Below are 12,377 nucleotides of genomic sequence, written 5' to 3'. Positions count from 1 at the left end.
CGAGTGTTACCTCTCTTTAAAACCCGTAGCAGACAGGTAACAATTTACTCTACATATCAGGTTCTCTACCAAGCCCCAACAACTGCACAGGTTAAAAGTAGATGGCTGATCAATCAAAAAAGATGAGCCTCATAGGTTAAAGCTGCATGCCTCGGGATATGTTCTATATAACAAGCGCTTTAAGAAAAAAATTAATTTCCTTCCATGTAACAGCATCGCACTTCACACCCCCATGTCAACTCGTTTGAGCAAGTTTGCTAAACCACTAATTGTACAAATGAGTGCGTGCTCCAAAAATTCGAAATCTTGTAGATTTAACATTGAAAGACTTGCTGACTTCACAGGCAAACCTCCACGAACATGAATGTTATGTTTTTAAAATCCGGACCTCCTATTTACTATGAGTTCCAGGAATACCGTTTGGCATTGCACGCTACAAGCCCTCTTCTTAAAAGCTCAAGCGGCATTTGCAACTTTTCAAACAAGGGGTGCCCCCGTGCTAGTGATATATGGTGATGGTGGCAGCCCCTCCCCTCGCAGCAGCCCACTCGAGTTCAGCGGACAAAGCCATGGCGTTCCCAGCCCAGGTGAAAGTGAACCCTTCCCAAGTGAGCCTGGCACCAGTCAGCTCCCCCTGCCTGCCACCACTGCAGCCAGACACTGAGCCCCATTGTGCCCGTTCTGGGCTCGTATCCACACCGGGCTGTTATTTAATCATTTCGCCCTGCACGCATCTCAATCACAGCCTCTGAATACGTGAGAGGAGCGGAAAGCCAGCTATAGAAAGAAAACCACACAATGTCTGTAAGCAGCTTTCCATCAAACCACAGGCGCGTTGCAGTGAGACAACGTTACATATGGACCATATCGGCACTGCGTGTAGGTGTATACTGTACATGCAGGGGGCACGCAGCGTCCTTCCCTCACATTCACTGCCCACAAGAATCCATGCCCGCTACCGCGTGGTCTCCGCGACACATACCGCAGTCACTCGACGTGGTGCTGGAAACCCGACCTGTGTTCACCTGGCCGAGGACGCTGCTCGCCTCCCCGCCTGCTCTGCGCTGGCGTCGGGCGGAGCTAAGCTGCCGCAGCTCTCCCCCGCCCCTCGCTTCCAGCCGCCTCCCCTCTCCGCCCACTGCACCAGCCCGGAGGGGGCGCGAAGCGCGCGCGCTCACCTGGAGCCTGCGGCGCCTCTAGAGGTGACTGCGGGTGCTTGCGCCGTGGACCGGGGCGGAAAGGGGCGCACAAGAGGCCTGCACCGACACCAGCGGCATTGACTCAACCGTTAGCTACAATCCTAACATTTAGCCTAATCTGCATTAACAAGTGAGTCCCTTAACTTGCAATGATATGGGGGAGTGTTCAAGTTAGAGAAAGGTAAAACAAAGCGACTTTTGTGTTTAAAAAAAAATCACAAGTCTCTGGAGAAATTGGCATTTCTGGCACACTCTCCCACCGCCCTGTACTGTCTGGGGGAAAATGTACCTTTGACACTGAACTTAAATAGCAAGGCAACTCATAGCTTGAGTATAACAATGGTCAACAGAGTGTAGATTTATGTTTATTTTTTTTGCAGGTTAATATAGCGCGAACTCTACCCGAAGGTATTGGAGCGCTTTAAATGAGCCACCACCAGTTACGTAACACAAGGCCACATTCATTATTTCGTTATTTGAGTGACACTACATACGCCTCCTGTGGCTATTACCACAGCTCCAAATAAAGGCCCCAGTATGATCTCTGGGTTGCTGGGCTACAAGGAATGACAGGAACAACCAATAGCCAAAACCCCTGTGATGTATTCAGGTCACTCACACAGAACAAAATCAAACACTATCTCTCAAAAGAGCAGCACTAAACAGAGAAAGTGATGCTAGCCAATAGAGACTCCCCTTTCTTAGGAGGCATGTAGCTAGCTTGTGGATTCAGAGACCAGAGAAAACACCAAAGGGTCTCACTAACCCACCCATGGGAATAGTTCACGAGGATGTAGAATACCACCCCAGATCCGCCATAAACTGCAGGGTAAATTTAGATACCTGTGACCCCGCTCTTTGTTGTGCGAAGCGTAGAGCATATTTAATACCTATATTCTACGTTTTTCGTGGCCCATAGCATCTTTTCTAATGAATAATGGTACATAGTTGTTGCTGGCAGGATGTGCTGCTGGAGGTTAGAATTCCTGAAACATGTTTCCTGTAGATAAAAGGCATCCATGAAATCAGAAAAGTATTCTCACACCACACTTACCAAAGATATAGAATTGCCTTTCACTCAGAGTCCTGCCACTGCCAGTGCAGGTAAGAGCTGTGGGGCCGTGTGTGTGGGGGGGATGAGGGGATTTCGACAGACGATGACATAGGAAAATTAATTATTTATTTAATTTTCCCTCGTCATAGTCCATCAAAATCCCCATCACACGGCCTCACCGCTCTTACCTACACGGGCCGCGGCTGTCAGAGTCATCATTCAGGATTGCATACTCTATTTTGCACTCTGCTTCATTAAGAGGCATCCCTTTAAATTGCAAACTATATTTTGCGCTTTGTTTATTTTCATCAAGCTTCATCCCTTATGACTACAAACCCTTATTTTGCACCTTCTTCTTTTCACCAGGAGCCTTCTATTAGGGTTACAGATTTTTTGCTCTTGTTAATTCCACAATGAATCAGCCATTTGGATTACAAACTCTATCATGCATTACATTATTTTCACCAGAAATATTCTGTTTTGATTAAGAACCTAAGTTAATGGAAAGCTTTCATAAGAGAAGTCAGTAGAACCATGTTGAAACAGAAATTAGGTTGTTAGACCAGCGTGGTATGACAAAATTGATAATCATGAATATAAGAGTATAGATGGACTATATGTAGGGCTCCCAATTTTATGGTATTTATTTTTGTTGACATTTCAGCTGTATTTATCCATATTTAGTTTGCTAATTTTATCAGTATTTACCTATATTTATTTTGTGTTCCGTGAAAAAAATTAAGCTGAAACCAATATATTTCCAAATTTATTGACCTGATAAATGTACACTCATAGTTGAATGCTTTGAAAGCTACAATGGTATTAACACCAACAGATGATAATGCAATACTTGTATATGAACACATGAGCATTTTACTATCAACCTTGGCATATCTACTGTTGTTTAAGCCTTGTGACTAAAATGTCTTTCTTTTTCATCCCTGTTACCTGTCAATCTGCACAGCTATTGGGCTGTCAGTCATGACTGACAGCATTTAGAATCACTCAAAAACAACATAATTTCTAATTCTCATTTAAAAATAAATACAGACAGCAAAATAAATGCTTTTTATCTGTATTGATATGTAAAAATCAGTAAAAACGTAAAACAGCTTTAAGTATACAATAACAAGCATTTGCAATGCAATAGGTCTCGCATTATAAAAGTGTGAGCAGTTGGCATTGCTAATAATAATGCAACACTAGCTATTGGCATTGTAAATGACAATGGCATTTATTTATGTGTTTGTTTTATAAAATAGATAAAAAAGGCATTGTCATGAACAATGCCAATAGCTTAAATTTTTGCAAATGCGAGACCTATTGCATTGCAAATGCTTGTTTTTATTTGCAGATGTATATAGCAGGAACTCGACCCGAAGGTATTGGAGCGCTTTACACGAGCACAAGTTACATTACACAAGGACATTCATTTTTTGGTAGGCACGTGGAGATAAAGTGACTTATCCAGATTCACAGGATGTTCAGCCGACGCCTACACTCAAACCTAGTTCCCTACCTTCAAATCCGGCAGCTCTGGCCGTTATGCCACATCCTCTTTTCAGTAACGTCACGTTGTTTTATGCTCTATATTACGGGCAGTCGGTTGGTGATCTCAGATGCCGGCATGCGGGGGCTGCTTGAGCAGATTCCAGAATTGCACCAAACATGAGCACGTCTGGGACGAGTTTATCAGTTTTTTTTTTTCCTTTTCCAGGTGCAGGGTCATGGATTGCGTGCAAGACAAGACACAGGTGTATGTGTATACTGTGTTACGGGCAGATGCGAACGCTTTAATAGCTCAAGCTTACACTGTCATTCTGTGTGATCTCCGGTATTTGACTCTTTGTTTAATCAGATTTTAGTACTCAGTGCCCAGAAATAAAGTAGGTCGCCTTGCCCTACTACACCAAGCACCTAATGGAGTAAGTTTACAAGCATCAGTTTGTACACTGGATAATTTGCTGCGTGTGTTCCTCGTCTGCTCCTGAGCTGGAAGAGAACTCAAATGCAATTGTTACACTGCGAGCGACGAACCGCATTAGACCTTGTTGGTCGTTTAATCGTCCAAACTATTCTGCATTTTACAGGACATGACAGTGATGGCAGAGTACACTACCTTGAATTCCAAGACAATGGAGCCCCGTCTCTAAAGTTACAACTACTTACAGCCGACGCGGTATCCGATGTGGGTATGACACGGAACTAACACCAATATTCTCATATGCTGGGTCAATGTATCCGCATCCGTCAATAAACGAGGGCTGAGAGACACCCAGATGGGTGGATGGATAATAGTCACAACCAGGTCATCTATAGCAGTAATGAAATCATGTAGCACTAAATATTGCAAGTTTTCAGATTCTAAGCACTATGAATCATGGCTGCCTCTATGCATAACATCAGTAAAGTATAGACAGAAAGATGGGAAAGGGGCAGACAGATAGACACATTTCAATTGGGTAAAATACCATATAAACTGTTCCACGCAAAGTCTTTTTTCTCCAAAAAGGACAAGTAAATTAACGACTGCTACTGTAGATAGCAAGACAGATAGATGAAAACTAATTTAGATGTAATACAATTATATATGTATAAAATGATGGGCGCTGTACTAATGACATGATCGATAAACACAACAAGCAGGTGATAACGTGATAATAGCATCTGCAAAGAGAACGATACACTAGCAGATTAGATAGACAAACGGATGTATGGATGTATGTATGGAAGGTTATGCATGTGCCTAAAATAAATAAAGGCAGGTAGGCAGATACACAGACGACTGGAACAACATACATGGAAGTTAGTCGGTACTTTAAACATGGTAAAATAACACGATTCCTACAGGCGTTTCTATAAAATTACAGATATTTATTTAGGCTTTCGTGTTATTTAAGACACAGATAGTTACCGATGCACTCTCCTCATTCACTGCATGTATGTGCCGAGAGCATTTGTTTCCACTAACTCATCATAAGCGTTTCAAACATAAATTGAGAATATGTTTGTTTATAAAAGACACACACCTTCGTTTAAAATATTTGGCACCAAAAGTCCTCCTTTTCTCAGCATTATTCTGTTCAAGCAATGATGCGGATAACATATAATATTTCTAGCTCCATCCAACAATTAACCAAAAGGCTAAGCGTGTTTTTGTTTTGTGAGAAGAATAAACTCTCGCAATCTAACTAAGCAACAAAACATAGACATGTGCAACAATGGCAACTTTTACAAAGCCACTTTGGTAAACAAATGCCCCCATTAAATTACATTTGCTGTTGTTATTTCTGGAGTCGGTTCTGTGAACAGAAATAAAGGCACGGAGGGAATGAATGCCTTTGGTGCCAGTGAAGGCAACAGACACGGGTCAGAGCATCTGAGCGCCCTCGAAAAACTATATTAACCGCACATTACTTGTTTAAGGTGACTAATGAAGACCCCCTCGACGAAGAGGTCTGTTGCTAGGTAAACAAAACAGTTTAAGCGCTGTCCATCATTAGCGTGTCGTGCTGACAGCAGGACCCGGCAGCAGACCTGGCGACAGAAGGGAGGAGAGCGGAGGCATATGGCCCCCAAGCCCGCTCCCCCGCTGACAGCAGCCTCGCTGCAAGCCCCTCGTCCAGGCGCCCATGCCCGCAGCAGCTTGCAGCGGCCCCATCTGCAGCCGGGGCTCGTGCCCCCGACAATGCGGCCGCCATGTTGTTTTCATCTGCGCCCTGCCTGGCGCGGGCGGGCGCAGAGGACAGGGGGAAAGATTAACCATCAGAAAGAACAATGCCGTCCACGCTGCATTGTCTGTCCAGGATTACATGCTATGTGCCCAGTGGGGATTGCGCCATCCATCACAGCCCTTTATTGGCCGCCGTTTTTAGCCACAAAGCCCAAACATTGCCATAAAAATTCTAAACTGCTTAATTGCGGCGCTGTAAAAATTTGCATGGAGGAGATATGTCAAGCAGTGGTTAACTAGGGCTTGGCATTTGTGACAAGGCCCTAAAATCATGCCACTGCCCCCCACACCCCTTGCGTGGAAAGGTCACCGATTGGCAGAGGGCAACACATTGTCAACTGAATGTTAACTAGCAAGAGTTATGAATTGTACACAAAGAACAAATGAGTAGATTTGGGGTGAAGTGCTGCTTAGTGCTTGACAAGCTGAACCTCTCACGGAAGAGCTGTCTGTTACAGAGAGAGGAGTGGTGTCTGGAAGAGGCACTGTGCAATCCTGGTACCCTTCTGTCATTTTAAATAAAGATGCACCGTTCATTCAATTTCAGATTAGAAGGCATTTTCTCTCATTATGCAATTTCAGCGGGTGTAAATTTCCTACACAGTTAACTAAAAAATAGCCACCACGTTGACACCATGTGTGTGGTAAAGCTGCTATATAACCCAATAAAATAAAGAAACGACACATGCTGTCAGGTGAGTTGCAATGTAACAGTAACTGCGAGCATCTGATTTTGACTTTTTCACCATGCATTAAATTAAATCTGTCAGCCTTTTAATAAACAAAGATAAGCAGCATTTGTCACAGAGTCACTCACTGCGTGTCTATAGGACTAATTTCGGCCTAGCAGATTTGTTTTAAAATTAAAATACCACACACAGATTTTGTCGTGCTCGAAAACACGGAGCAAATCCTTCAAGCACACAATAACAAGCAGGAAGTGGGATAAGGGAGGGGAAAGGGGAGAGAGGCAATGCAGGCTGGCAAATGGTGAGCGCTTTTCGCGGGCGGCCGTGCGGCCGCGAAAGTGAAAGAAAACGAATGCTTTCAGGCTGCCAAATGGTGCGCGTGCCCGGAGCACATGCACTGTAGTTGGCGGCCTGAAATGCACTCGTTTCCACTTCCAAAAGTCGCTTACTATAAGTCTCGCCAGAGCAGCGCTAAAGCGCTGTCTCAGGCGAGACCTAAAAAACAACGCAAGGCAGATTTAGAGAAAAGGGAGGGAAAGAGAGCCAGGCGGTGGAGTTAAGGAAGGCAAGGCTAAGGAGCGAAAGAAACGACAAGACCAGAGGGGTGAAAGAAAAGAAAGGGACTTAGAGAAGTAAGGTTTGAAAGTGAAAGTAAGACAGACGGGGAGATAGAAAGTTATGGCAAAGTCAGACAGTGACAGACAACAAAAGCCAGGAAATGGCAGAGAAGCTAAGCGAGGAGAGAAAGAGAGGCGAGAAGTGAATGAAGATAGTGCGAGAATATGAAATTAGCAACTGCATGCAGACAAGGCCTGGTAAGGAAGTGGGATAAGGGAGGGGGTGGCAAATGGTGATCACTTTCGCGGGTGCTTTGAAGTTCTCAGTGGCCGCGCGGCTCACTGAGAACATCAAAGCGCCTCGAAAGTGATCAGCAGGCTGCCAAATGGTGCGCGCGCCCGGCACACATGCACTGTAGTTGGGGACCTGAAAAGCACTCGTTTGCACTTCCAGATCCCCGTATTCTATAGCTCTCGCCAGAGCAGCGCTAAAGCGCTGGCTCAGGCGAGACCTAAAAATGCCTGTTGTATTACAGGTATTAAACAGTTATATTGAACGTAAGCAGAAACACAGAAAGTTAATGTATATCAGCTAAGATACCTCTCTTTAGCAAGCAGCATATAGTAACCAAGAGAGCTATTTGCAGTTACCATATCAACTTTCATTGAATTACAGCTCAGAATAAATATCAAGTTTCAATGCAAAATACAGAGTTGCAAAACAGAGAGTGCTACCAGGCAAATCGTAAAAAGAAGTACATTTTCCCAGTTCAATAAGGATATTGGCCTGTAGGTTTCAGAATTGGTAGGGTCTTTTGCTGGCTCCAGGACAAACACAATCATGGCCTCTGACCAAGAGGGGTAGGGCTTTTTGCCCTTGAAGATAAAAAATGTATGAAAAAACAGTGCCTTCAGCGGTTGTACCAGGGCATCTACCAACATTTGATATAATTCGCCTGGAATCCCAGCTCCCTTAGCGCCCTTTAGGTTCATGCTGTGACTTCTTCCGCGATCTCCTTGTTAAGAGTTTTAACAATAGAATTCCTAGTTCTATCCATCTTTGTTTTCCATGCTAAGAGAAAGCTGCAATGCTCTCCATATGCAAAATGCTGCATCTTGCTAGTTCTCCACTTATCTTGAATTTTCTTTGTAGGGCTGCCTTCGTATGCAGCTTGAGCCTCTTCTAGTTTGAGATAGAGCTTTCCCAGTTTAAGACTGATCATTTATCGAGACATCTTCTAATTCTGCCTCCTTCCTCATGATTTTATCTTTCAATGTCGTTTCTCTCTCCCAAGTTTCCTGATTCCCCTAGTTGACAGCTTACTTATTTTACCCCTCTTATATAAGCCATATACGTATCCCATATTATAGGCTGACTTGCTGTTGCCTTGTTTAGTGTGAAGAAGTCTTCTGTTTCGCTCGCAATTCTAATCCCAGCGCCTCTTCTAAGAGTAATGTCCTATCTAATGTCCATCTTCTCATGTGCGGTCTCCCAGGGATGCACAGCTTTAGATATACCAAAGAATGTTCTGATAGTAAGGCTGGAGAGTGCGCCACAGATTCGACGCACTTGTTTAATGCCTGGTCTATAGAGAAATAACCAATTCTGGAGTAGAGTCCATAATTTTTACTATAAATTGTGAATCCTTTAGATGTCCTTGCATGCTTTCGCCAAATGTCTATTGAATTCAGATCTTTCATTGCTTCTTTTACTCAAGGTACATTTTAGAGGAGTTCATGTATTTCAGTTTTGAAGTTCTATCTAGCTCTGGATTTAAAACTGCATTGAAATCTCTGCCTACTAGGATGGGTATGGAAATTTCTAACAGGTGTTGTTGCAAAATCCCTAGCGATGTAGGAATATCACAGTTGGGGCCATAATATACTGCACGTGTTAAATACGTAGCATCGATCAATAATCTAGAGACTAACCATCTTCCTGTGCTATCAGTGGCATACTTAATATGCTTTATCCCTCAATGCTTCCTAACCACAATAGCCACCACGTTTGTGCACTCAAACTGCTCAGAGCATACAACATCCTGTACCCAACTGAGTTTACTAACATATCTGCATCCTGGGCGCTCTACATGGGCTTCTAGCAGCATGTTTATGTGACCCCCTCCCTCTTTTAGATGTTCTGCCACCTAGCCTCGCTTACTCCTAGATCTGATCCCATTTACAATCCAGGTTATTATTTTGACCTCAGCTTTCTTGATGTTTAATCTTACTCTATCCTCTCCCATGTGCTTCCTTAAAAGAGAATTCCACACTCTTTGGCGTGCTGTCTGCCATTTTGAGATATCTCATCTGGGATGTCCGCTTATACCTATACCTATAAGTATCTCATCAACAACATCCTCTCATCCTTCCGCCATCTAGCCTAGAACTTACTGTGCCACTTTCATTTCCCTTATCAGGGCATCTACCTCAGCTGGGTCTCTAAGGTTATGCATTTTATTTCTCTACATAATTCTCAACATTGCGGGGAACTTCATCTGGACCATGGCCCCCAGCTTCTGAAATTCATCCATCTTGGAGCCATGCTCCCACTGTTGTTGTGCTGTTCATTTTCCTATATCGAACCACACCTTGTACACATAATCTGCATGTGTCAGGTCCTTCTCTTTTAATGCACGAGTTAAGATTAACTGCTTAACTGTGTAAGTATGGAAGTTCACATGAATTTTTCATGGAGCCTTACGGTTGGAGGATGATTTGAAAGAGTCCCTGTGAATCCGCTGGATCTTCTTATCCAAGTCGATATCAGGCCTATCTTGCAGGATCCCCCTCTTCAAAAGGTCTGCCACATAGGCCTTTGAATCTCCTGACTCTGACCCCTCCTGAATTCTCAATATTTTCCAATTGTTCCTCCTTGACTTGTTCTCCAGCCTTTCCAGGTTTATCCATTAGCGCCTTATTCAGCTGCTTAAGCTCACCTATCTCCTGGGTGTTGGAATGTGTAACAAGGCTCGTTATCTCTACATTTTCCTCCAGAATAGAAGTCCGTTCAGCCATCTCATCAAACTTCCTTTCCAGTGCACTGCACTTGCACTGGATCTCCTTTTTATTTCATTTCCGATATGTAATTTGTTTCATCATGTCCACTCTGAGACTCAAAAGAATGCCCTCCAAAGTGTTATGTGGCCCATCCTGACTGTTCATATGTGCCTTCTGTCACCCCTCCTTATCTGTGACTGCCCCTACTACAGTGCTCAGCTGTATTCCTAAATCTACTTCCTCCGTGAAATACCTTAGGTTGTCTATGAGCTGGTCTCCCATTTCTCTTATGGAGAGCAGTGGCTCAGACCTGTTAGCTAGGGGTATAGGTGCTATTACCGTATCCCCTCCAAAGGTAGCATTCTGGAGTTGCTCACTCGACTTTGGGAGATCTACAGCTGCCTCCGCCAGCTTTTTTTCCCCCTTCGCCTGCTCAGTAATTCTGAAAAAGGAGTTGAGTGATGGTGTTGGCCTTACTGCAGGTGTCACAGTTCTCTTACCAGCTGTGCTGCGCTGCGTCTTCTTCAGCCCTGGAGTTACTTTCTTGGCTAGCCCCATTTTAATAGATGATGTAACTCAATTGCAATCCTTCCTGTGAGGCTATTTTCTCTTCTGTCAGGTCCAGAGAGCAGTGAATATCTGCTCCTACCCATCTCCCACCCCCCACGAGGTTGACTGGCAGCTTTACTTGCACCTGCTGCCGGGTTGCTTACTGTATGGCTATCTAAGGCTTGCCGGTTAGCACTTACCTTTTGGACCAGTAATCAATGCTGCAGCAGTTGCTCCCCCGGTTCCGGTCCTAGCAGACCTGATCTAGCATTTTTTCCACTTTCTGTCACGTCCCCAAACCCCCCGTTTGGAACAAAGATATTTGCAGATACTTTGGGAGGCAGGGGCTGCTTTTCCAACTTCTGTGCCGCTCAGCCACAGTTTCTTCTCCCCTGCCCAAGAATCCGCAGAGCCCTGCGGTAATCAGCGTCCCTCCCCAACCACCAGGAAATAACTTGCATGGGCTGACTCCACTGTGAAGAGGTACTTTAAGTGCTGTCTTATTTATGTGGCAGAAAGCTTAAAATCAAGTATCATCCTAAAATTGTATTAATTGACTTTACAGACTGTTAGAAATAGGGGCTGTAGTTGGCAATGGTTTGCACCTTTGTCCAAGTAGGGACCCTTCCTTCTAGTCAGGATAAGGGAGTTACACTCCTAAAATAACCCCTGCTCACCCCCTTAGTAGCTTGGCACGAGCAGTGTGTAAAGCATTTGCACATAATCAACAGTAATACAGTGAAAACACTACAAAAGGACACCACACCAGTTTAGAAAAATATCCAATATTTGTATATATCCAAAACAAGACCAAAACAATCAGAATCCAACATACAGTACTTAAAAATATATACTTTGCATGATATCCTTTAAATTGCAGAAATAACTCAAAAACACAGTTCTTACGAGTCGGTAGCTCCATCCAGGGCTACCGCGATGCTGAAAACAACAGAGTCTAACAATTCCAGCCGACCACTTTGGTACGAGCCAGCTACAGCGTGGGCAGACTTGTGAACAGTACCTTTCTCGTTGCAGCCGATACGTTGGTGCGAGTCGGTCGGGGCAACCGTCCCGGTTGCGTTGCAAAAATGGAAGCAGTGCAGGGTGTGGTGCCCTCACTGTGCGGTGCAGGCAGCGGCTTAGTGACGATTGTCCAGATGGCGTCGGTGAGACAAGGCTTACGGTGGTTGGGCAAGGCGGTGCTCGATGCAGTGCTGGCAGGTTTTTGCAGGCGACAGAGCCTGTTAGTAGGAGCTTTGTGAAACTTACGAGCGGTGCCCCCAGCCACGATGCGGTCACGGGCGTCGAAGTCAATAGGCAGTGACGGCGTTGGTGAGACCAGGACGGCGAAGTAAGCAAGTCAGTGCGGTGCCCACAGGTCACGGTGCAAGCAGCGGCTTGGTGGTAGCAGCAGTTGTCATCCTCGGTGAGACCAGGGTTGTGGTGCGAGATGCGGCAGTGCCTTCTGTGGTGCCTTAAGGACACGGAGCCGGCAACAGAGTCGGTGACAGAGTTGGTTGCTTTTCCCTTCTCTGTGGCAACTGAAACAGCGGTTCCAGAAGCGGTACCCAGAGGTTGGTGAAGTCTTTGCAGCCC

General features: G+C 44.7%; 1 protein-coding gene across 2 annotated transcripts in view; it reads right to left on the bottom strand.

Annotated features, from left to right (window-relative positions):
• MTUS1 (microtubule associated scaffold protein 1) overlaps nt 1–1,102 on the bottom strand; it is a 1,021,263-nt gene extending 1,020,161 nt beyond the window's left edge. For both annotated transcript variants that reach the window (XM_085641999.1, XM_085642001.1), the window contains exon 1: nt 983–1,102. The gene's annotated coding sequence lies outside the window, so the exon portion shown is untranslated. The remainder of the gene's footprint in view (nt 1–982) is intronic.
• Between the last annotated feature and the right edge of the window lie 11,275 nt (nt 1,103–12,377).

The sequence above is a fragment of the Triturus cristatus genome, chromosome 2_2 (genome assembly GCF_964204655.1).
Source record: "Triturus cristatus chromosome 2_2, aTriCri1.1, whole genome shotgun sequence".
NCBI classification, from domain to species: domain Eukaryota; kingdom Metazoa; phylum Chordata; class Amphibia; order Caudata; family Salamandridae; genus Triturus; species Triturus cristatus.
Note: the sequence above shows the minus strand (reverse complement) of the source record. Positions and strands in the feature narration are given on the sequence as shown.